Consider the following 25,414-nt stretch of genomic DNA (forward strand, 5'->3'; position numbering starts at 1 on the left):
GATGCCAAAAGAGAAACAGAACATCTAAAAAACAAGCACAAAACTCTGCCGAAAGGGAAAAATCATTCTGAACTCAAATTTAATGAGAAGTAAAAGCTAAAATCTTTCTCAAATCAATTCAGTCTAAGTCAACATAATATAATTACTGAGTGCTTTCCAACATCAGGGCTCTGTTTCTGCCCCAGGAGAGGGACCAGGGGCGGAGAACAAAGGTGAACAAGGCAGGCCCCTAAGCAGCTTTTCTGCTTCGACTGAACACACAGTAAATCCAGTTTTCCAACCTACATAGAGCTAGTTTTTTGCAGTTGATGCCACAATTTGGCTTCCTTTTATTTACAGAGAAGCTGGCTATCATCCATGAAAAGTAATAATAAAAAAACCCTGACCAGTTGCATGTAAAATATAAAAATCTTATTTTGCCTCTCATCTCTTTGACAATGACACTGGGTGGTGGATGGTGAGTTGTCTCTGTTTCCCTGTCGGGGCTGAAATATCTGTAATCTTTAATTCTACACCCTAGTCCTCTCATAATAGCTTCGTGAAAGTCTCCTTATCCACTTTTATAATTGTCCATGCCTCTTCCCTGCTTTCTATTTTGGTGAGCTCCTCACTGAGAGCATGGATGACATGGTAACACGGAGAAGTCCAGGGAGCTGGGTGTGGCCTGACTGTGCCACTCATCAGCTGAGCTACTGTCCTTTCACCTCCCAAGACTCAATACTCTTCTGCCTCGGAGGGAAGTGATTATGAGACTCCTTGAGTTTAAAGCCCCTTTGAACTATAGAATTCCGGATTTACTTGTTAGGAGACGACAGTCATTTCAGAGACTGTCTAGTTACAGATGAGTCAGACAGCCGGAAGAGACAGGAAAAGTAAGAAGATGTAGGCTCTTGCCTACAGGAAGCTGAATGAAGAAACTTCGTGAGCCAAATAATCTCTTGTCTTGTCAAACAATTAGGGTTAACTTCTTATTAAAAAATAATATATGATCGTGGTAAATGAATTCTAATGTTTCAGAAAGGTATCTGAGGAAAGTAAAAAAATCCCCTCAACCATCTTCCCTCCCAGAGGTAACCAATGTTAGCAGTTTTTTGTGTATACTTTTTAGAAATCTACTATATATGTATGCATGCACCCAACTTTATCTCTATTTCTGTTTCTTTCCTTACATATTTTAATATATCATCACACTTTAAGTGAGTAGGATCATATCATATATATAATTCTATAACCTGTTTCTGTTTTGCTTTTCATTTAACAATATATCTTGGACAACTTCCATATCAGCTCATACCATTTTACCTTTTTAACAAGAGCCCAGTAATCCACAGTATGGATGGACCAGCATTTTTTTCAAAAGATCCCCACCATTGTAAGTTGTAAGGTGGTGTCCAGATTTTTGCTACTATGAACACTTATGAAGGTGTTTCTGAAGGGTAAATTCCCCAGAAAGATACTTTCTAAGTCAAAGGGTACAGGCATTATTTGTTTCTTTTAATTTTTTCTTGCATGTTTTTAACAAGATTATGTATTCACTTAGCAAACAGGAACTAGTAAAGGAAAAAGCAAAAAAAAAAAAAAAAAAAGGCCAGAATCTCCTTGCCCAAATAATGTATTGATATAAAAAAATAAAACTAATATATGTACATAATGCACATACATAGAATTAAAGCAATACAAAAGGCATAAAAATAAAATGGTCTCCCTAACTCTATTATTCTAAGGATAACCATTTTGATAGCTTTTTGTATATACTACCAATTATTTTTGTTATGAATATAAGGAGGTTTATCAAGTTATAATTTTAAAATTTTATACAAGATATTTTACATGTAGTTTTATACCTTTATTTTTTCCACTTACTAATATATCTTAAAGAACTTTCTTCATTCACATATTCCTATACATTGTCCTATTCCTTTTGATAGCTGTGAAGTGTTTTATTATTTATTATTTATTTTACCAGTGCAGGGTTGATGGACCCTTAGGTTATTTCAGTATTTTGCTATTATAAACAATGCTACAGTAAATACCATGTAACAACAACTTGTTGAATAAAGGGTGTGAGTGTTAAATTTTGATGCTATTGCCAAGCTGTCTCCAAAAATTTATACTCCCACACACAAACTATGACGGACTTTCCTCACAGTCTTGTAGAAATAGCATATACTCCAACATTTAACATTTGCCATTCTGATATGTAGACAATTTTATTTTTAAATTTTGCCTTTCTACAATTATGAAGTTAAGCATCTTTTTATGTTTGCTGGTTATTTATGTGTCTTTTTGCATAAAATGGCAGTTTGCTTATTTCACGTATTTTCTACTTGTATAGTTTGTTCTTTTTTTTAAAAAAAGATTTATTTATTGATGAGAGAGAGAAAGAGAGACAGAGTGTGTGGGGAAGAGGGGTAGAGGGACAGAGAGACAGAGTCCCAAACTGACTCCTCGCTGAGTGCAAAGCCCAATGTGGGGCTCGATCCCACGACTGTGAGATCATGACCTGAGGAGACTGCTATGAAGTACTAAATGCCTTAAAAACTTGTTCATCCAACACTTATACATTAGAACATAGGAGAAGGGACCTGCCCAGAGTCATACCAGAGTTAGCATAGGGTTGGACCAGCCCCAGGCTTCTCTCGTCCAGCCCAGGCTTCTTCCCTCTGTAGCAGATGTACCCCACTATGGGTGCGTGTTCATTTTCCACTGGGCCAGTAATAACCAAATCTGGCTGTTATCCTGAACTATACCACACTGCCCAGGTACCTGTTGATTTTCCTCCAGGTTTTGGCAAACATGTTCTCCTCCAGTCAAATTTTTCAAGGTCACTTTGACTCTTATTTCCCTCCCTGAGGTTTTGAGATTTTATCAGTAATCTTTGCTCAAATAACATTTTTAGATGCATTTAAAAACAGTTTATATCATTGATATGACATTGTATTTTATTTTTTTAAAAACATCTTTTTAAAAGATGTATTTATTTATTTGAGAGAGCGCATGAGTGGAGGGAGGGGCAGAGGGCGAGGGAGAGAGAGACTCTCAAGCAGAGTCCCTGGTGAGCACAGAGCCTGATGTGGGGCCTAATCCCATAACTCTGAGATCATGACCTGAGCAGAAATCAAGAGTCGAATACCTAACTGACTGAGGCACCCAGACACCCCAGAGAGGGAGAGAGAGTCTTAAGCAGACTCCATGCTGACCACGGAGCCTGATGTGGGGCTTGGTCCCATGACCCTGAGATCACGACCTGAGCCGAAACCAAGAGTTGGACACTTAACTGACTGTGCCACCCAGGTGCCCCTGATGACATTTTAAAATACCAATTGTGACAGAGCCTCATATATTTATTATTTCTATTTTTTTACTTCAGCTTGAATTTTCTCTTCTTTAAGCATGAACTGGGAAATTGGAGGTCACTATTCTTGAGTTTGATAATTATAACCAGTTAACATTCATTGAGCCTCAAGCATGTTCATATACTTATTATACATATTATATATTAGAGAATTATTATACTTATAATGTATACTTATTATATTATTATACTTAGATATTTATACATTATCTTGTAATCCTTAGGAGGCTAGGATTATTTTTCTGATTTTACGAATAAGAAAATTGAGCTCAGAGGAGAATCACTAACCTGCTCAAGGTTAAACAGTTGGAAGAGGTTCAGGATTTAAACAGTCTAATTAAAACTCCTGAGCTCTTAATTCCAATTCCTACTGCTTTTCCTTTAATATGCTATTCAATTCTGAGTCTATGCTTATAAGGTTCCAGTTCTGAAGCTGGCCTCTCAAGCTCCCTGAGACTGACAGAACACAGTTGGGTGTAGCACCCTGGTCAGCTCTACCATGGCCCCAGGCAACCTGGTTTAAACATCATGACCCAGTTTATAATGATTAGATCACACCAGGCTGAAGCAAAAAGCTTTGGGCTGGCGAGAAAAATTCCATCTAGTGCTGTTTATGTATACAACTGTCACTGGATCATAGGAAAAAACTAAATTCTATTTGTTATGACATCCTTTTCACAACCATGTTGGTAGTCAATAGAAATTTTAGCACTTCTAGTTGATTCAAGTAGTTGTAGGTTTTATTCAGATGCTAATTTGAAGGTGAATAGTGTGCCATGTCCAGAGTCAACACTTTATCTGTATTTTTTTTTTTTTTAAAGATTTTATTTATTTGACAGAGAGAGACACAGTGAGAGAGGGAACACAAGCAGGGGGAGCGGGAGAGGGAGAAGCAGGCTTCCCGCCGAGCAGGAGCCCGATGCAGGGCTCCATCTCAGGACCCTGGGATCATGACCTGAGCCGAAGGCAGGAGCTTAACGACTGAGCCACCCAGGCGCCCCTATCTATTTGTTTTTAAAAGAGGAATATTATGTTGGCTACTTCAACCACAAGGGCGCCTGGTTTGGGGCTCCAGGAGTTACCTGAGTAAATGACTCTTTGTTTTCCAGAAATATTTATCTATTTCTTAGCATTATAGAAAGGATGATATCAAGGGCCACCTGAGTGGCTCAATCAGTTAAGCATCTGCTTTCGGCTCAGGTCATGATCCCAGGGTCCTAGGATGGAGCCAGCACTGGGCTCCCTGCTCAGCAGGGAGCCTACTTCTCCCTCTGCCCATCCCTTTACCCCTCCCTTTGCCCCTCCCCCTGCTCATACTTTCTCTCTTTCTCTCAAATAAATAAATAAAATCTTTTAAAAAAAAGGATATCAAAATCAGAGAATTTCAGAAATGGGGAGAGCCCATTTGTATGTATGTATGCCTTTAAGCTGATTCAGCCACATTACATATTCTTATATCCTTGTCTCCCATCATGTTGACCTTTTTATTTCTCTAATTTAGGCATTTCTGCATCTTTGCACATGCTATTTTCCCTATCTAGAACGTAATTTTTCATCCCTTTTTCACCTGGAAAGCTTCTCCCAATCAAAGACTCAGTCTGAACGGACTATGGAACGTGCTTACTTGTGAACTCCTGAAGGCAGGAACTCATCTTATTGGAACTTGTGTCCCTAGCACAGCACCTGGCAAATAGTAGGTACATGATAACTAAAGAGGCGAGTGAGTGAATAAGCAAGTGAACGGGTGGAAAATATATTCACATCACATTATTCCAGGCAAATGGTCATCTAATCTTGATGTGACACTGGATTTACTCTGATGAACTCACTGTCTTTCAGAGAAATCCATTCCGCTTGGGGTCAGCTCTCATGATAAAAAAAAAAAAAGTTCTTTGTGTTGAATCTAAATCATCTTCCTGGTACTTTCTACCTCTTGGTTCTACCTCCTTCTTCTGAGGGCTCACAGAACATTTCTTCTTTTATATGATTCTCTAACATTTGAAGACAGTTTTCTCATGTCTAGGTTATATGACCTCACTCTCTTCCTCATCTCTCCATATCATTCTTACCAAATGACCACTTGCCTCTAGTGACAGGGAACTCCTTCCTTCCCTAATCTATTCATTCCATTTTGGGATGGCTCTCATGAGTGTTATTTCTAGAATCTTGATATTATTTAATACCTGATCAGAAACTCAGTTGAATGCATGTGAGGTGAAGTATGGCAACAGGGATGCTTACTTATGGCTATTATCCTTGAATGTGTACCCATCTACAGCTAAACACAGAGCTGACATAAATTTGGTTTTTAAAAACTATCCATTTTAGTTATTTTTTCTTCCAATTTAAGAGAGGAAGTGAACTTGAGTGACATATAGCTATTATCAAGCAATTCACCATTCAATAGAGGACACTGACAGCTAAACACACAATTAAGCAGCAGGTGGTAAGCGCAAAGACAGGAAAAGGTCAGAAACTTCTGGGACAGGAAGGAGGGGCCCCTACTGGAGGTATGAGGAGGTATGAAAAAGTTTTCTGGAGGAAGTGAGATCAGAAACAAGATATGAATGAGTTATCCAGGTAAGGATGGGTGGGAATGCCCGTGGAGTGTGGTGGTAGATGTGTAGCAAGAGTATTCCAAGCAGAGAGGGGAGGGACATGTGAAGGTCTGGAGGTAGGACAGGGCTTGATCATCTGAAGAAAAGAAAGGAGTTGTTGGTAAATGGCAGGGAGGGGAGAAAGGAGAGTGGGAAGGAGGTGAGAGATGACAAGGGAGAAATGGAGGTGATGACGATGATGGTAGTGGTGGTGGTGATAGCTGACATTCACATAGCACTTACTCTGTGGCAGGCAATGTTCTGAGCATTGCCTGTTATCAATTCCCTTAACCCTCAGAATAGTTCTATGAAGAACACATAATACTGCCCATTTTACAGAGGAGGAGATTGAGGCACAGTCATTAAATAGATTGCCCAAGGGTCCACTAGTAATAAATGGCAAAACCAGGACTTAAACTCAGGCAATCTGAATCTCTCTTTGCTTTGCTTGTGCCTCATGATTGTTCTTATCCTTGAAATTGTTAATAAAGCTTGATACTGAGTCAAATTCCTTATCATTCCTAACTATGACATATCAATGCTTTTCATAGATCTGGCAGTGCAGGGAATGACAAGCCATATTAGCGAATTTGGAGTTTATTTTGATGCAGTGGGGAACCATTTCTCAGCTGAGAATTGAAAATATTATGTTACCATCACTCCTATACCCTAGGAGTGCTTATAGGTAGAGAAAATGCAGGAGGCAGGTGCCATTGCCAGCCCTGTTAAGAGCCTCTGGTGATGAATGGATCCCTTTGGAAATATTTTTCAGAGCACAGCACCACTCCTTGTGGCTGCTTTGGTTTTCAATCCCAGCTCAGGTCATTTGCCTGCTATGAAAACTGTCAAGGGAAGAACACTGGTTTAGAGTTGGAGCATCAGGATTCAAATCTTGGTCCTGCCATTTCTTAACTCCAGGACCTTGGGTAAGTTACCTAACCCCCTTGAGCTTCAGTTTCTCCATATGCAACAAAGATATTTTTTTTTTAAAAGATTTTATTTATTTATTTGAGAGAGAGAGAATGAGAGAGAGCGAGTACATGAGAGGGGGGAGGGTCAGAGGGAGAAGCAGACTCCCTGCCGAGCAGGGAGCCCGATGCGGGACTCGATCCAGGGACTCCAGGATCATGACCTGAGCCGAAGGCAGTCGCTTAACCAACTGAGCCACCCAGGCGCCCTCCATATGCAACAAAGATATTAATGCTTATTTTGCCAGCTTGTTGTCAGGATGATTAGAGATAACACAAATAAAGTACTTAATATAACACTTCACACACTGAGTAGGTCATCAGTGGTTGCCATTCCTATTAGAGCGTATCTATTATATATGAACCAGGATTTTAAAATGGCTTTTGTTGGCAATAATAAAATCAAAGAATAGATTTAGTGTAAGATTGTCTTGGAATAAGAGTAGTTAAAAACTACAAATTTAACTGAATAGTCATGAAAAAATGCAAAGGGGTGACCCGGTGGGAAAGGGAGAGATAATTGGCACCAGATTTCAATTAAAACTAGTCTGTACGGAACACAGGGGACTGTTTTAAGCAAATTATTTCATAGTTGGGGGTCTAGCTGGTATGTGGCAGGGGCAGCAGGGAAGAAACTGGGGCAGAATCCAAACTATTTCTACTTTATTCAGAGAGACTAGGGATAATAAGATGAGCAGATATATTACCAGTGAATTAAATGAATGTAGAAGGCTCCAACTTTTCTCAAGAGGAAAGAAATCTATTTTCATTTTCCTAAAGTGATGTGATGTAGTGAGGTGGAAATTTGCATTCAGTTGCTAACTTTTCCACTAACTTACTCAGGCCAGCCACTGAGCTGCTGTGGGAAGTGGAATGTTCTAGGCCCCACTGTCTCTAGGGTCCCCTGTAATTCAAAATTTGATGATTTCCATGGCTTAAAAATAACATCTCAAAAGCATTTTACAGTCAGTAGTAAATTGTTTTCCCACCTCATATTTCTTACCGAATAAGGTGGGACATAAACAAACAAATATAATAAAAGCTTCCCATGTATTAACTGATCCTTATCACATACTTATGAGGGAATCAAGGAAACTATAAACAACCCATTTAATCTTGAATTGTGAGCAGGCTGGAATGGCTCACATAGAGCATGGAGAGAGAGAAAAAACATCGTGCCAACAGAAGTGGACCTTGAATGCCAGGTTAAAAAGCTTTGTCAGTAAGTGGTAGTGGTGGGGGTGGTTACAGAGGCATTTCACACAGTTTGACTCATGTTTGGGCTGGGATGACTGTGGCAAGAGTGAAAAGTTGGGGTTGAAGAACTAAGCAATGAAAATAGGATAACCAGATGGGAGACTGTTGTAATATTGTGAGTGGTTGATGATGAAAGCCTGAATTGGAAAACTGAGAATGAAACTGTGGGAAATGGGACATACACTTGAGAGAGGACACAGAGAGAGGTTCTAGATACCTATTCTCAAATACTTCTGGGGACTAAATAGAGTTTAAATAATATTTATAATAATGTTGAGTATTGTGGAAATGGGAGCTGAGAAAGGTAATCAGGGAAGTATTGATACCATTAGAATGGGAACACAGAGTAGAAAGTGGGTTTAGACAAGAGGATAATGCATTTTGTTTTGGACATGTTGAGTTTGCTGTGTCTCTTGAAGCTTAGGGAAAGCTTAGAGAAAGAGTTAATGTTAATAATCAATTTAGTCTTGGGATTCCTAAGGTCAGTACCCTGATCTTACTAGCCACAGTTGTAGAAGAGGCTTGCTGTACAAAGCTTAGATTAGTTCACAACACTGCCTGTTACATAATAAGGACATGTAATTATTAGCTATTATTGACCCCTACCCTGACATATACAAAGAGGATGACCTGGGCTAGTATAAAATTATCTCAATAAAGACTCAGCAGGGCAAGAAGTACCAGGGTTAAAGGTACTGAAAGAGAGCATGGCACTCTGGAAAGCATGGTCCTAGGAGTGAGGACTCCCGAGTTTCAGTCCCATTCTGCTGTTAGCTCATTTCATTTTGGGAAGTTTGTTTCCTTCTCTGGGGCTCAGTTTCTTCATCTAGAAAGAAAGCGTTATATTAAATCACTGAGGCCCCCGTCCAGTACTTCATAAACAAATATATTCCATGCCCAATATGTTTTTTGTTGACAACGTGAGAAAAACAAGCAGTTCATTTAGTGATAACTTTCCAAACACCCTCCAGCATGTCTCAGAATGAATGAACTATAAATTGCGTTTGAAGTGGAAATTTCTAACTAAGTTCCTTTCTCCTCCTGGAGGCTGTTGTCCTTGGTGCAGAGTGATAACATTTCTGACAGTAGCTGCGTGAGAGCTCAAGACCAGAATCCACCTAGAGCAGAGGCAAAATGAAAAACTGATATTGGATATTTACATGGCTTGGCAGTTAAAATTAATATCCCTTTTAAATTTGGCTTGCTGATGCAAAAATAAACACATATTTAAAAAAAAAACAGAAAACATTTTGGATTACTAGGGCATTTATAGAGGGCTGATCATTTTGAAGTCTTTAACTGAAAATAATCCAAATATTTTTATATATATATAATTTTATTATATATTTATGTTTATATATAATTTTATTATATACTTACATATTTATATACAGAATTTATATAATATTTATATATTTATATTATATATATAATCATATATAGTATATAATTTTCCAAACCCAATTTAGTATAGGCTAAGACACAGTAAATAACTTAGGATTCATGTGTTTTGAGTAACAAGAATATATTGCAAGAATATGTAAGCAAAAATAGTTGAAGCCTTATAACATATTATACAAATAGAAGATGATACTAGTATCTCTAGCTCTGATTCTTCTCTTAACTCTAGACTTGCAAATCTATGTGCTTACTTGACATCTCCAGCTAAATGTCTAAGATTTTTCAAACTTATCATGCTTAAAAGCAAACTCTCAATTTTCTCCTGGACTCATGTCTGGGCAATTTTGCCATTTCCAGCAAATGAGTAATACGACCATCTACCATTCAAACCACTCAACCAAGAATCTACCTTCCAACCTTAATTCTCTTTCCTTCTCACTTCCCCGTGCAATCCGTCAGCATGTCTGTTTACTCTAGCTCCAAGCTATATTGCAAGTCTACTTTTTTCCAAATTCCCCTATCGCCCTTGGCAAAGCCACTGCTTCTCCCAGGGATACTGCACTAGCCCCCGACTGGGCTCCCTGCTTTCAGGCTGGCCCCCCACACCCCCCTATCCTTTTCGACCCAACAGCCATTGGGATCTTTTCAAAAATGTATATATATCAGACCGTACCTCCTTCCTGCTAATTTTTTTTTTTTTTACATTGACTTCTTGTTGTACCTTGCCTTGATCTTGACCCATCCCTCTGATGCCATCTCGTTCTATTCTCTGCCTCCCTCACTATTTCACAGGCACAAGGGCCTTAGATCTGCTTCACCTAAATCCAATTTCCTTCCAGCCTTGGGTCCTTGTACTAGCTGTCTTTCTGATAGTAGTGCTCTTCCTTAGCAATTCTCACATTTGATCCCTTATTTTTAAAAGTCTCAGCTTATAGGCTAATTCCTCAGAAAGCTCTTTGCTGACAACCCTTTTTAAAGTAGCCTGGTAGCCTATCGTTAACATCCTTTTTCAATTTCTTCTGGAATTTAGGTCTACCTGATATTGCATTATTATCCCACCCACCCCAAGAAAAGCTTCCTGTGAATAGGACTTTGTCTCTTTTGCCTCCATACTTCTAAGGCCTGCAATGCTATGTAGATACTTTATAATACTCCTTGAATTAATGATTATAACTATTAGATCACATCGTTTTATTTAAATCATTAAAATCTGACTACCATTTATTGCATACTTATTACGAGCCAGGTACTGATCAGAGTCCCTTTCAGAAGGAATTTGTCCTCAAGGGGGAGAATGGTTAATTAAACTGGACTCACTGGATCAGAATCTTTGAGGGTCAGACCCAAGAATCTTTATTTTTGAAAAGCTCTCTAATGACAGATGCTCAGTCAGATGTGGGCCCCTCTTGTGGAGATGTAGCTCTTTGTCCTCCTATGCACTCTTGCTGGTCCTTCATTCATACATACTTGATTTTAGTCTCAAGTTGTACGACTTTGAGGCTTTACAAACCCTCTGGCCCTTTGGGACTCTTATCACCAATGAGGACTTAGGTGATAGCAGAATGGCTCTGGAAACTCCTTTAAGATATACTTTGGGAAGGAACACATGAACATGAAAACAGTGACCCATACAAGCCACGTCAGACCCATTCTCTTCATTCCAGGCTTTTGTCTACCATACTGCACTTTGTCGATATGAGTGTTTCTCAGAGCCACATAAAGCTGTAGGGTATCATGGCAGAAGTATCCTTGAAGCTCCCATCCCATGTCTCAATGACATGAAAACATGGAATCACTTACTTGCATATCACCCAAGCCCCAAAACTGCTCAGGCAAAAGGTAAAACTCTGGTGTGTGAGGCTAAACTCCTGCCCTCTGAGATCTGCTTTGTATCTTACCCTCTAAGCCCTCTATTCTGGGATGGGATGTGTGTGCTTCCAGGCCAATGGTTTCCCTTAGGTTAGTGTCAGATTTGAAGCTGAGGCCTTTCCTTGATGGATGGTGGTAATAAAAGCAACCTTCTGGGTTTGCTCAGCACGTTCTCCCTTTTGAAATCAGTGGACTGACCACAAATGCTCAGTTATTTTTTTTTTAAACTTAGTTTTCTGTGGTTTCTGGATTTCTGATATTAAACTATCGCTATATTTAATCTACTGTTAAAAACACCATCAATAGGGAATTGATTAAATAAATTATTGTGGAATATGATGTAGCCATTAAAAGTAATGGCATACGTGCCTAATATTCTCATACCAACAAATAGCTGTGATATATTACTAAATTAAAGAACAAGTTAAAAACTATATATATAGATAACCCTGCTTATTAAAAGAGAAAGAAAGAAAGAAGAAAGAAAGAAAGAAAGAAAGAAAGAAAGAAAGAAAGAAAGAAAGAAAGAAGGAAAGAAGGAAAGAAAAGAGAAAAAAGGATATATGATCTTACAGAAAATGCCTGAAAGGCTACACAATCAAATGCTAAGAGAAGTTGCGGAGGGCTGTGGTCTTGAGGCTGTGGTAGTTGGGGGTAATGCTGAAGAGGAGAGAAGGGGTTACATTTCATTTTATAGCCTTCAGTAGTACCTGAATAATTCTTAAGTGAACATTCATTGTCATATAACAATTTTAAAAGTTATATAAGAAAAGTTTTAACAATTGAATTTGAGGTTTGTGTTACTTTGACAGTAAAAAAACAAAAAGGGCTGCCAAGGCACATGAAAAACACAGGGATGTTTATAGAAAAAGTGAAAGAGTTGTAATCAAATATTCAGATATTACATAAAGTCACTGAACAGACTGTTCCTGAGCGTCTTCTTTGTGGCAGTCATTGTACTAATGTTGGAAACGCGCTGGTGAAGAAGGCAATGGCTCTGCCCTCGGTGGCTTGGAATCGAACAGCAGTTCTCCACTGGGTATAGAAATGTGGAGGGGGGTCTTCTTTGTTCTTAAAATGTCAGAGTCTGGGGGGAGCTTTGGCATTAACTGTGCAAGGCCCTGGAATGTTAAATGTTCTGCAAAGTGTGGTACGGGCATACACAGTGAAAAATGGTCCTTCCGAAAATGCAGTAGCACCTGCAGTAAGAAATACTGGATCACATAAATATGCTCATTCCAAATGCACCTTAATGAGATTATAGTGTAGGTGAAAGAGGTTCTTGGTTCCTTCCCCCCACCCCCACCGGCATGGATGACCTTAATCATAAGCATTAAAATCAATTTTAAAGGAAGAAAAAAAAACTGTCATACCTGTCAAATAGCCCATTTCTAAAGCACTTGAAAGGCTTCAGTAGGAATAAGGTGCTAATGGAATTATCTTGGTCAAAAACCATTAATGCAAAACTCAAACTCTGGCCGCTGCATGCAGGACCCATCTGATGTTTGTTTCACTACCGCTCCTCAGGAAAATGACATTCTTTTGTGTTTGGGCTTGTGTGTATCTTGGCATCTGTTGTCCATAATTACATTGTAGCATTTCTATGACTTATTCCTTACCTAAAAATAAGGTTATCATCTCACTGCCTAAAAGCTCTCAGGAAACAGGTTTTCTGAGTTCAGGCAAACAGTGTCAAGGACTATTGAATCCTCTTTCCAACTGTTTCAGTATCAGTTGAAGGGGAGGAGATCTGAACAGACATGAATGCTGAAAATCGAATTGTACTTACCACTATTGCTGAGAAATGATATTTATTCATCTACTGTCCCTTCAAAATATATTTTACTTTTCTTTTTTTTTCTAATATACTACCCTAGCCCAAGTCTCGATCTAGCCTATTGCAATAGACCCCCTTCCTACTATTTATTTTGAAAAATTGCAAACTACAGAAAAAAATTGAAGAACTGTACATAAAAATCCAGACATTTTCATCAAGATCCAACAGTTGTTAATATTTTGGCACATTTATTCTCTCTCTCTCTGGCCTCCTTTTTCTGCCTCTCTCTCTCTCTCAGAAGAGACATACACATAAACACACACACTTGTTCTTTCGGAACCCTCTGAAATATGTGACAGACAGCATGCCCCTTCCAAACCTAATATACCAGCAAGGCATCTCCTCAGCATAAACATATTTTCTATATACCCACAGTATCATTATTAAATCAAAGAAGGTAACAGCAATTCTATGCCATCCAATATACTATATCTATTCAAATTTTCTTAGTTGCCCTCAAAATGTCTTCTATAGATTTTTTTTTCTTCAATCCAGGATTGAATCAAGGTTTACTCATTGTGTTTGGTTGTTGTGTCTCTAGTCACTATTAACCTAAAAAACTACCTTCTTGAGGGGGTGGAGCAAGAGGGCGGAGGAGTAGGAGACCTGGATTTCGTCTGGTCTCAGGAATTCAGCTGGATAGGGATCAAACCATTCTGAACACCTACAAACTCAATAGGAGATCGAAGAAAAGAATAGCAACAACTCTCTGAACAGAAACGCAACCACTTTCTGGAAGGTAGGACGTGCGGAGAAGTGAATCAGAGGCGATATTCGGGAGGATAGACGGTGGGGGAGGGGCCTCCGTTGGTGGCTTCTGGCAAGTGATAGAGCTGCGGAGCACAAAATCGGAACTTTTAGAAGTCTGCTCCGCTAAGGGACGTCACTCCGGTGGCTAAGCGGGGGGTGGAACCCTTGCGGGACAGTATGGTCTCAGGACCCTCAGGGTCACACAAAGACCAGGGGTGCCTGAGTGCGGCAGAGCTCCCAGGTATCGGAGCGGGGAAGCTGGCTGCAGAGACGGAGCCAAGGCGCGGGCTCTCAGCTCGGGGTTGTCATAAACCATGATCCGGGACACAGTTGGGCCACTGCATTTCCAGCAGGGACCCAACAAGCGGCAGATCCGGGGAGACTCACCTTCCTCCCCTGGGAGGAGCGGCGCAGGAACGCACCGCAGGGATCTGCTGGGTTTGGAGACTCCACATGGGTCAGGTGCCAGAGATAGAAATGCTTGGTCACAGGCCGGGTGAGCACGGAGTGCGGCTGGAGACTGGGGAGATGAGAGTGACTGACTGCTTTTCTCTGGGGGCGCACTGAGGAGCAGGCCCCGAGTTCTCGGCTCCTCTGGGGCAGAGATTGGGAGGCCGCCATTTTCACTCTCGGCCTCCAAAGCTGTACGGAAAGCTTGCAGGGAACAAAAGCTCCCGAGAGCAAACCCGAGCAGATTAGGTAGCCCGGACCGGGCAAGGGTGCGGCAATTCTGCCTCCAGCAAAGACATTTCGGAACCACGGCAACAGGCCCCTCCCCCAGAAGATCAGTGAGAACAGCCAGACAAGACCAAGTTTACCCATTAATGAGAACGGCAGAACTCCAGCGCTAGGCGAATACTGCACATAGAATCCATGACTTTTTTACCATGATTCTGTAGTCTTTCAAAGTTAATTTTTTTTTTAACTGTCTTTTTTTTTTGAATTTTTCTTTTTCCCTTTTTCAACCAACATCTTATCAATCCCTTTTTTAAAAAACATTTTTATTTTTCATTTTTAGAGTCATATTCTATCCCTTCATAGTAGTTACCCGTATTTTTGGCATATATATATAAGTTGTTCTCTCTTTAAAATTTTGAGATAGTTTCTTCTAACAGATCAAAATATACCCTAAATCTCTAGTGTACGGTTTTTTTCTACTCCCCTGCCTGATCACAGTCTCTCCCTTTTTTTTTCTTTTTTTTTTTAAGTCCTCTTCTTTCTTTTTTCAAACAACTTCGTATCAATTCCTTTTATAAAATTTTTTATAATTTTCATCTTTACAGTCATATTCCATCCCTTCATCATATCAACCCTTATTTTTGTACATATATAAATTGTTCTTTCTTTAAAATTTTGGGAGGCACTTTCTTCTAACAGACCAAAATACACCCCAAATCTAGTGTGTGGCAATGATCTATGTACCAGCCTGATCATATTTGATCATAATCTTTTTTTGTTTTGTTTTGTTCTGTTTTTGTTTGTTTTTATCTTTATCTTTATCTTTTTTTTCTTTTTTTTTTTTTCTCTCTTTCCCTTTCTCTTCCCCCTGCTTCAGGTCTTCTCTGATTGGTTTAGAGTGTATTTTCTGGGGATGTTGTTACCCTGTTAGCATTTTGTTCTCTCATTAATCTATTCTCCTCTGGACAAAATGACAAGATGGAAAAAATCACCTCAACAAAAAGAACAAGAGGTAGTACCAACTGCCAGGGACCTACTCAATACGGACATTAGTACGATGTTGGATCTAGAGTTCAGAATCATCACTTTAAAGATACTAGCTGGGCTTGAAAAAAGCATGGAAGTTATTAGAGAAACCCTTTCTGGAGAAGTAAAAGAACTAAAATCTAACCAAGTCGAAATCAAAAAGGCTATTAATGAGGTGCAATCAAATATGGGGGCGCTAACTGTTAGGATAACTGAGGCAGAAGAGAGAATCAGTGAGATAGAAGACCAAATGATGGAAAATAAAGAAGCTGAGAAAAAGAGAGAGAAACAACTACTGGATCACGAGGGCAGAATTCGAGAGATAAGCGATACCATAAGACGAAACAACATTAGAATAATTGGGATCCCAGAAGAAGAAGAGAGAGAGGGGCAGAAGGTATACTGGAGAAAATTAGAGCAGAGAACTTCCCTAATTTGGGGAAGGAAACAGGCATCAAAATCCAGGAAGCACAGAGAACCCCTCTCAAAATCAATAAAAATAGGTCAACACCCCGACATCTAATAGTCTCAGAGACAAAGAGAAAATCCTGAAAGCAGCTCGGGAGAAGAGATCTGTAACCTACAATGGTAGAAACATTAGATTGGCAACAGACCTATCCACAGAGACCTGGCAGGCCAGAAAGGACTGGCAGGATATATTCAGAGCACTAAACGAGAAAAATATGCAGCCAAGAATACTATATCCAGCTAGGCTGTCATTGAAAATAGAAGGAGAGATAAAAAGCTTCCAGGACAAACAAAAACTAAAGGAATTTGCAAACACGAAACCAGCCCTACAAGAAATATTGAAAGGGGTCCTCTAAGCAAAGAGAGAGGCTAAAAGCAGCATAGACCAGAAAGGAACACAGACAATATACAGTAACAGTCACCTTACAGGCAATAAAATGGCACTAAATTCCTATCTTTCAATTACCCTGAATGTAAATGGGCTAAATGCCCCAATCAAAAGACACAGGCTATCAGATTGGATTAAAAAACAAGACCCATCGATATGCTGTCTGCACGAGACTCATTTTAGAACCAAAGACACCCCCAGATTGAAAGTGAGGGGGTGGAAAACCATTTACCATGCTAATGGACACCAAAAGAAAGCTGGGGTGGCAATCCTTATATGAGACAAATTAGATTTTAAACCAAAGACTGTAATAAGAGATGAGGAAGGACACTATATCCTACTTAAAGGGTCTATCCAACAAGAAGACCTATCAATTGTAAACATCTATGCCCCTAACATGGGAGCACCAATTATATAAGGCAATTAATAACAAAAGCAAAGAAACACATTGACAACAATACAATAATAGTGGGGGACTTTAACAACCCCTCACTGAAATGGACAGATCATCTAAGCAAAAGATCAACAAGGAAATAAAGACACACTGGACCAAATGGACTTCACAGACATATTCAGAACATTCCATCCCAAAGCAATAGAATACACATTCTTCTCTAGTGCCCATGGAACATTCTCCAGAATCAATCAGATCCTAGGTCATAAATCAGGTCTCAACCAGTACCGAAAGATTGGGATCATTCCCTGCCTATTTTCAGACCACAATGCTTTGAAACTAGAACTCAATCACAAGAGGAAAGTCGGAAAGAACTCAAATACATGGAGGCTAAAGAGCATCCTACTAAAGAATGAATGGGTCAACCAGGAAATTAAAGAAGAATTAAAAAAATTCATGGAAACCAATGAAAATGAAAACAGAACTGTTCAAAATCTTTGGGATGCAGCAAAGGCAGTCCTAAGAGGAAAGTATATAGCAATACAAGGCTTTCTCAAGAAACAAGAAAGGTCTCAAGTATACAACCTAACCCTACACCTAAAGGAGCTGGAGAAAGAACAGCAAATAAAGCCTAAACCCAGCAGGAGAAGAGAAATAATAAAGATCAGAGCAGAAATCAAGGAAATAGAAACTAAAAGAACAGTAGAACAGATCAACGAAACTAGGAGCTGGTTCTCTGAAAGAATTAACAAGATTGATAAACCCCTGGCCAGACTTACCAAAGAGAAAAGAGAAATGACCCAAATCAACAAAATCATGAATGAAAGAGGAGAGATCACAACCAACACCAAAGAAATACAAACAATTATAAGAACATATTATGAGCAACTTTATGCCAGCAAATTAGATAACCTGGAAGAAATGGATGCATTCCTAGAGATGTATCAACTACCAAAACTGAACCAGGAAGAAATAGAAAACCTGAACAGACCTATAACCATTAAGGAAATTGAAGCAGTTATCAAAAATCTCCCAACAAACAAGAGCCCAGGGCCAGATGGCTTCCCAGGGGAATTCTACCAAACATTTAAAGAAGAATTAATACCTATTCTTCTGAAACTGTCCCAAAAAATAGAAATGGAAGGAAAACTTCCAAACTCATTTTATGAGGCCACCATTACCTTGATCCCAAAACCAGAAAAAGACCCCATCCAAAAGGAGCATTACAGACCAATATCCCTGATGAACATGGATGCAAAAATTCTCACCAAAATACTAGCCAATAGGATCCAACAGTACATTAAAAGGATTATTTACCACGACCAAGTGGGGATTTATCCCTGGGCTGCAAGGTTGGTTCAACATCCACAAATCAATCAATGTGATACGATACATTAACAAAAGAAAGAACAAGAATCATATGATCCTCTCAGTAGATGCAGAAAAAGCATTTGACAAAGTACAGCATCCTTTCTTGATCAAAACTCTTCAGAGTATAGGCATAGAGGGTACATACCTCAATATCATAAAAGCCATCTATGAAAAACCCACAGCCAATATCATTCTCAATGGGGAAAAACTGAGAGCCTTCCCCCTAAGGTCAGGAACGCGGCAGAGATGTCCACTATCACCACTGCTATTCAACGTAGTATTAGAAGTCCTAGCCACAGCAATCAGACAACAAAAAGAAATAAAAGGCATCCAAATCGGCAAAGAAGAAGTCAAACTCTCACTCTTTGCAGATGATATGATACTTTATGTGGAAAACCCAAAAGACTCCACCCCAAAACTGCTAGAACTCATCCAGGAATTCAGTAAAGTGGCAGGATATAAAATCAATGCACAGAAGTCAGTGGCATTCCTATACACCAACAACAAGACAGAAGAAAGAGAAATTAAGGAGTCGATCCCATTTACAATTGCACCCAAAACCATAAGATACCTAGGAATAAATCTAACCAAAGAGGCAAAGGATCTGTACTCAGAAAACTATAAAATACTCATGAAAGAAATTGAGGAAGACACAAAGAAATGGAAAAACGTTCCATGCTCATGGATTGGAAGAACAAATATTGTGAAGATGTCAATGCTACCTAGAGCAATCTACACATTCAATGCAGTCCCCATCAAAATACCATCCACTTTTTTCAAAGAAATGGAACAAAAATCCTAAAATTTGTATGGAACCAGAAAAGATCCCGAATAGCCAGAGGAATGTTGAAAAAGAAAAGCAAATCTGGCGGCATCACAATTTCGGACTTCAGCTCTATTACAAAGCTGTCATCATCAAGACAGTATGGTACTGGCACAAAAACAGACACATAGATCAATGGAACAGAATAGCCCAGAAATGGACCCTCAACTCTATGGTCAACCAATCTTTGACACAGCAGGAAAGAATGTCCAATGGAAAAAAGACAGTCTCTTCAACAAATGGTGTTGGGAAAACTGGACAGCCACATGCAGAAGAATGAAACTGGACCATTTCCTTACATCACACACAAAAATAGACTCAAAATGGTTGAAAGACCTCAATGTGAGACAGGAGTCCATCAAAATCCTAAAGGAGAACACAGGCAGCAACCTCTTCGACCTCAGCCGCAGCAACGTCTTCCTAGAAACATCACCAAAGGCAAAGGAAGCAAGGGTAAAAATGAACTATTGGGACCTCATCAAGGTAAAAAGTTTTGCACAGCAAAAGAAACAGTCAACAAAACCAAAAGACAACCGACAGAATGGGAGAAGATATTTGCAAATGACATATCAGATAAAGGGCTAGTATCCAAAATCTATAAAGAACTTATCAAACTCAACACCCAAAGAACAAAGAATCCAATCAAGAAATGGGCAGAAGACATGAACAGACATTTTTCCAAAGAAGACATCCAAATGGCCACAGACACATGAAAAAGTGCTCAACATCACTCGGCATCAGGGAAATCCAAATCAAAACCTCAATGAGATACTACCGTACACCAGTCAGAATGGCTAAAATTAACAAGTCACGAAATGACAGATGTTGGTGGGGATGCGGAGAAAGGGGAACCCTCCTACACTGTTGGTGGGAATGCAAGCTGGTGCAGCCACTCTGGAAAACAGTATGGAGGTTCCTCAAAAAGTTGAAAATAGAGCTACCATATGATCCAGCAATTGCACTCCTGGGTATTTACCCCAAAGATACAAATGTAGGGACCTGAAGGGGTACGTGCACCCCGATGTTTATAGCAGCAATGTCCACAATAGCCAAACTATGGAAAGAGCCAAGATGTCCATTGACAGATGAATGGATAAAGAAAAAGTGGTATATATATACAATGGAATATTATGCAGCCATCAAAAGGAATGAGATCTTGCCATTTGCAATGACGTGGATGGAACTGGAGGGTGTTATGCTGAGCGAAATAAGTCAAACAGAGAAAGACATGTATCATATGACCTCACTGATATGAGGAATTCTTAATCTCAGGAAACAAACTGAGGGTTGCTGGAGTGGGGGGTGGGGTAGGAGGAATGGGGTGACTGGGTGGTAGACACTGGGGAGGGTATGTGCTCTGGTAAGCACTGTGAATTGTGCAAGACTGTTGAATCTCAGATCTGTACCTCTGAAACAAATAATGCAATATATGTTAAGAAAAAAAAAAAAAAGAAGAAGATAGCAGGAGGGGAAGAATGAAGGGGGGGAAATCGGAGGGGGAGACGAACCATGAGAGACGATGGATTCTGAAAAACAAACTGAGGGTTCTAGAGGGGAGGGGGGTGGGAGGATGGGTTAGCCTGGTGATGGGTATTAAAGAGGGCACGTTCTGCATGGAGCACTGGGTGTTATGCACAAACAATGAATCATGGAACACTACATCTAAAACTAATGATGTAATGTATGGTGATTAACATAACAATAAAAAACTACCTTCTTTTTTCTTTTATGACATTGAGTTTCTTTTCTTTGCTTTTCTTTCTTTCTTTCGTTCTTTTTTCTTTTTTCTTTCTTTCTTTCTCTCTCTCTCTCTCTCTCAAGAGTTCAAGCTAAATACAGAGTGCTCTACATTCTGGTTTTGTCTAATTGTTTCTCCCTTATCAGAATCAGGTCAGACATTTTTAGCAAAATCTAGTCAGTAACATTGTGTACTTCTTACTGTATCACATTAGGAAGACTATAAATGTGAGGTTGTCTCACTATTGGTGATACTAAGTTTGGTCACTTGGTTAAAGACCACCAGATCTCTCCATTCTAAAGGCACCTTCAGAATGACACCTTTGTAAATAACAGATCTGTGGGGTAATTTTTTGAGATCATGTGACTGTCCTTTTTTCCAATAAAATTTCATCTCAATATTTTTTAGTATCTCTTGACTATGCTTGCCTAAAACAATTATTTTACTTAGGGCTGGAAATTGGTGATTTTTTACTTCTCTATTTTTTTAAAAAATTTTATTTATTTATTATTTGAGGGGAGAGAAAGAGAGAGAGAGTAAGCATGAGCAGGAGGAAGCAGAGGGAGAAGCAGACTCCCTGCTGGGCTGGGAGCCCGATGCAGGGCTTGATCCCAGGACCCTGAGATCATGACCTGAGCTGAAAGCAGATGCTCAACCGACTGAGCCACCCAGATGCCCCTACTTCTCTATTTCTGCTAGAATCATTAGCTTGTATTCTTCTGTGCAAAAGAACTTTCCATTTATTCTCTCTCTCTCAGTATCATTATGGACTCATGTTTTTGTTTTTATTTATCAAGATACAATCCGTTACTGTGCAGTAGACTTTTTAATTTTTTTTTTAAAGATTTATTCACCTTATTTTAGAGAGCGGGGAGGGGCAGATGGAGAAGGAGAGAGAGTCCCAAGCAGACTCCAGGCTGAGCATGGAGCCCAATGTGGGGCTTGATCTCATGAACCCACCATGACCTGAGCCTAACAAGAGTCAGACGCCCAACTGACTGGGCCCCCCAGGCGCCGCTGTGCAGTAGACCTCTAATTGACCTGCAAACCTTCCTCTAAATTCTGTCTCTCTCTCTCCCTCCCTTACTCCTTCTGTTTTCTCTACTCCTACTACTTTGACAGCCATTTTGTATATCATGGACAGTCTTCTCTACATACTGCTTTTCACATTTTACACATGAAGCAGATGCTCATATTCTTCTGTGTTCCTCAATGCTTGTAGGTTATGTGAAAATTTTGTTATCTTCCTTTTTAAGGCCTTGCATAATCTGGCTTTTACTATACCTCTCTCTAGTCTCATAAGACCATAAACAACTCTGATGAGAGTTGATCTTGTCAATCCTCCCATTTCACAGGTAAGGAGACTGAGGCCCAGGAAATGAAGTCGACTTGCAGGGCCACTCTATAATTGTGGTCAGATGAGAATGCTAGTGTTTGCTCCCCTATATTATTACATACCTTCTCTCCCAAGCAAACCCTCTGCTGCAACTAGAAGCTTCATGCACATCCCTATCTCAACACCATTCCTTATGGATATTTTCCTCCCTGTCCTGCTTCCTGTTCCCTAGGATTAACTGAAGTCTGAATCTTTCTTCGTGTCCACATCAAGTTCTACTTTCCCAGGCCTCCTATTAATGGTCTGTACCACTCATTTGGCCATTAGCCTCACAACCTGGTAGCATTACAAGCACCTTATAGTGCTTTATTATTTTTTAAGGTATAGAATTCAAGCTCATTTTAAATAATTAAAACAATGCAGAAGAACAGCAAGGAAATGAAACATCTTTTTTCTACTCTTTCAGGTAACCACTGATAATAAATTGAATATATAACTTCTATACATTTTTCCTCACGCACGTATAAATAATACCCCCAGTTATAGTCCTGATGTCTAGAATAGTACCTGATACACGTCAGTGACTGAACATATATAGGTGCAAAAATACGTATATTTACCTTCCTATGTAGTTACCGTTTTCAAAAATAGATCACAGAACACAGTGTTATGTAATTTGCTTTCTTTTTCCATTTAAATTACTTTTTTATGGATCAGTGTCAGCAACTAGACTGTAAGCCCTATGAGGGCAGTCCCAGCCAATGTTTTACTTCTCTTGTATTCCCAGCATGTGGCACAAATTTCCTTCCTCATAAATTATTATTTAGGGTGATTACAATTACATGTGCCTCATGAATCTCTTCCTCTACTCTAAAGAGGTCTTAAGGTTCACAAAGACTCCTGTTCCTCTAAAGAAGCATCATTAACTAGCTCACCAAGAATTTGGTAGCCAGTTCCATTGGCTAATAAGGAAAAGGAGACACCCTAGAAAGTGAAGACAGGAGAACTACTGGAAGGGGTATGTAGAATGATGACAAAGAGGAAGTCAACTTTCTTTAAGGATGGGGCGTTTCCTATGCTGGAGCTGCCATCTTGAATATGGCCTCTTCTGGGAAGTAGATCACACAACATAGAACCTTAACTCTAAAAGTCAACGATTTTATGAAAAGTTTCTTTCTGGTCACTGGAAGAACCAGAAGAAGCAAGAGATAGAGTTCAAAACTCTTCTGAAAGGACAAACTCCATAAAATCAAAAAAGTGAGGAAGAACGGCATCCTCTGGAATTACCTCTCTGTTATCACGTCCTTTGTTCTCTCAAGTATGTATCAGGACTTCATAAAAGCAGCCAAGGCTGTGTGCAGTCTTTTACCATCAGTCCCAGGTGAATATTGTAAACATCAGAAAATTTTCCATTTGCACAGTCATAGAGGTATTTTCAGTCATTTAAATTTTCTAATTACTAACCAATTCCCTCCTTCCAGGCCTCCCAATTTAGCGCACAGAATGTTGCTCCCCACAGAAAACAACTCCCCAGCGAAGTGAGTTTCCATGGTTAGTTGCCAGAGCTCTGGATGTGAACAAAGCCAAAAAGCCACTCTCCTTTACGGAAAAACCATCAAGAAATCAGGTTGCACTGCCATGGTTCGGCTCCTAGCACAAAGTAAATGCTCAATAAGTAATGGGAAGGATGGAAATAAAATTGAGGAGAACAGGAAAGAAAAGAGAGAGGAACAAAGAGGGAAGAAATCCAGTGAAATTGGCTTTCTTCAAACTGCGAGCAGAAATTTAACTGTGGGAGCAAGGAAGTTACTGATAAGGATAATACTAGTCACCAAATACTGGGCAAGAGGGTACCGTGCTGGGCTTGTTAATGCTAATCTTTCCAAGAACTTTTCTGAGGTCAGCAACTAGACTGTAAGCCCTATGAGGAGGAAACTGAGGCACAGAGAGGTTAAAAGCTTCCCAACCAGCAGAAGTGGGTTAGAGCTCTGCTCCGTGTGATACAGACGGTGTCCTTTCTCCCTGACACTTAGCTGCCCTCTTCTGTCATCCCGGCTGCCTCCAGCCTCAGTTCTGCAGGTGACACTCCTCTGACAGCCACCAGCGCTGGGGTGCTGCTGAATCGATCCCCCCACATCCCTTCACAAGATGTCACAAAAGGATGACTTCTAACAGCAGCCTTAGCTCTTGCCCGTGCCTGCCATCGCTGCGGGCTGCTTTGCCTTCCCATAAACAGCCCCCTCTGGGCATGTAGTCTTTCAGGGCTGCTCTCTTTAGCGCCTCCCCCCGCCCACCCCCCGCCACACACACACCCCGTCATCATCATCATCCTAGTGCAGGGCCAGCTCCCTTCAGCAGCGCAGACACTTTGGGCATTACGGAGAGTTCCACAATCCCTCAGAGCATCTGAATCACTGTCAAACCCTTTTATGTTCCTGTGGCCAAGTTCAGTGCTTCCCCACCCAGCTTACTCCTTGAACTTACTGTACTTCCCCCTATGCTGGGGCCAGCCGGGTGAAAGGTTGGCTGCAGGTGCTGACCAGCCACAGGCTCTGCCACATCTTGTGAGATGGGCCAGCATTAAGTTAGTCGACCCAGAAAGAGGAGCAGCCCTGGAGGCTGCCTGAGACCAGGACCCAGAGCTCACACTCCATCCACTGCACGAACAGTTGCCAGCACCAGAATGAAATACATACAATGCGCCCTTGCTGTTCTTGGTGCTGGGAGTTCTGTGGAACCCAGACACGTAATTGCAGAGTCTTTAAAATCCCCTTCCGTTATCTTTTCCCTTTACAATCTAGCCTCACATGCAGCTTCCTATTGTATTGTTTCCTCTTTTGCCAAACGTCTAGCCACCTGGAAAAGTTACCACATACACTGCCATGCAAGGGTAGGGTCCCTTGATTCTCAGACGCGGTTTCCCACTCTACCTCTTCTGTCTTTTCTTCCCGCCGCCCCCTGAGAGTCTCACCTCTTTGATCCTCTCTTGATCTCTGCATCTGCATCTGTGACAACATTCCCTTAGCTTCCCCTTCCTTACCTTTCCTCCGCGGTGGTCTACTCCCTCCTCTCGCCGCTGCTCTCTCGCCTTTCTCCTACCCCCTCCGTCTGACCGATCTGCCTCCACTTTCTTGCTACATCCTCTTTTCCCTCCTCTG

The 25,414-nt window shown here is 40.3% G+C and overlaps 1 protein-coding gene across 26 annotated transcripts in view; it reads right to left on the reverse strand.

The window, feature by feature from the left end:
• DLG2 (discs large MAGUK scaffold protein 2) overlaps positions 1 to 25,414 on the reverse strand; it is a 2,206,895-nt gene that overhangs the window by 311,777 nt on the left and 1,869,704 nt on the right. The gene's annotated exons all lie outside the window — the stretch shown is intronic.

The sequence above is a fragment of the Halichoerus grypus genome, chromosome 11 (genome assembly GCF_964656455.1).
Source record: "Halichoerus grypus chromosome 11, mHalGry1.hap1.1, whole genome shotgun sequence".
Classification (NCBI taxonomy): Eukaryota; Metazoa; Chordata; class Mammalia; order Carnivora; family Phocidae; genus Halichoerus; species Halichoerus grypus.